Raw genomic sequence first — 1,096 nt, forward strand, 5'->3', positions numbered from 1 at the left:
CTGTGACGTATCGCTCTCCCGCTCTCTCTCTCTGTTTGTCTCTCGCGGGCGCGCAGCCTGCTGTGAAATTGAAAAATTTTCGCGCGTTTTGCGGGCCTCCTGTAGACGAGTCACCCGGTGTGCACGCAGACTGGCTGGATTACCGGCTAGGCTTTGAGACCCACCAAACAGACCGGAAAATATGCAGGCTGCATAATTCAGCACGCTGGTACGTGCATGTGCGTAGACGACATAAGCGGCACGCACACGCGTGTCCTCGCTTCTGCCGAGCGACGCGCCAACCGCTCTCTGCTCTCTACTAACTATATAGCACGAAAACTTTGCCCGGTATCGAGTGTCGCGAACCGATCTCTGGCCCGCCACCTCTTTCTCTTCTTCTTCTTTTGCTGCTCGCTGTTCCATTTCCTATGGGCAATGGTGACGCGATTTCGCGGAAACTGCTCTGGATTTTCGATGCCTCGCGTTTTTCCGGCTTCTTTTCAATACCCTCGCCATTCCACGCTCCTCCTTCTCTTTTTCCTCCATAGAGATCAACCACGCGAACCTTTTTTCTTTTTCGCAGCGAGGTGAAACGTTGGCGAGAAATTAATTGGAGGAGGATCGTAAGCGGAACGTTAGAGCGAACGTAAGCGTGTGGGGGGGGTGAAAGAACAGCAAAAATAAGAAATTGACGAAAAATCGGTTGGAACAGGATCGAAAGTGTGTGTACCTACGGTTGATAATGCTCGGCGCAGCCGTTCCCATTGTCACGCGAGGAAAGTTCGTTGCGTCGCACCCTTTTAGCAATTGCAAACGGTGAACTTTTATCGCAATATACAGCTGGCAGCGCGCGCGGGCGCACCGATTTCGTCGAGGGGAGAGCCACGTAAAAATTGCGGTTCGTCGATTCGTCCGAAGGGTCAGTCTTGGCCTTGACTCGACTCCTCCTGGCAGTGGTCGTTGTCGGTGCCGAATCGAGCGCATTCAGCGGTTGCGTTTCACCGATTCGGTTTTCACACGGCGCGAGATCGATCCTGAGCAACAAGTACCTCGGCTCCTTCGGGCTAAAACCAAGGAAACCGAGCAGGAACTCTCGCTCGGATGACCGCCTTTTCCT

The sequence above is a fragment of the Habropoda laboriosa genome, unplaced genomic scaffold (assembly GCF_001263275.1).
Source record: "Habropoda laboriosa isolate 0110345459 unplaced genomic scaffold, ASM126327v1 scaffold801, whole genome shotgun sequence".
Classification (NCBI taxonomy): domain Eukaryota; kingdom Metazoa; phylum Arthropoda; class Insecta; order Hymenoptera; family Apidae; genus Habropoda; species Habropoda laboriosa.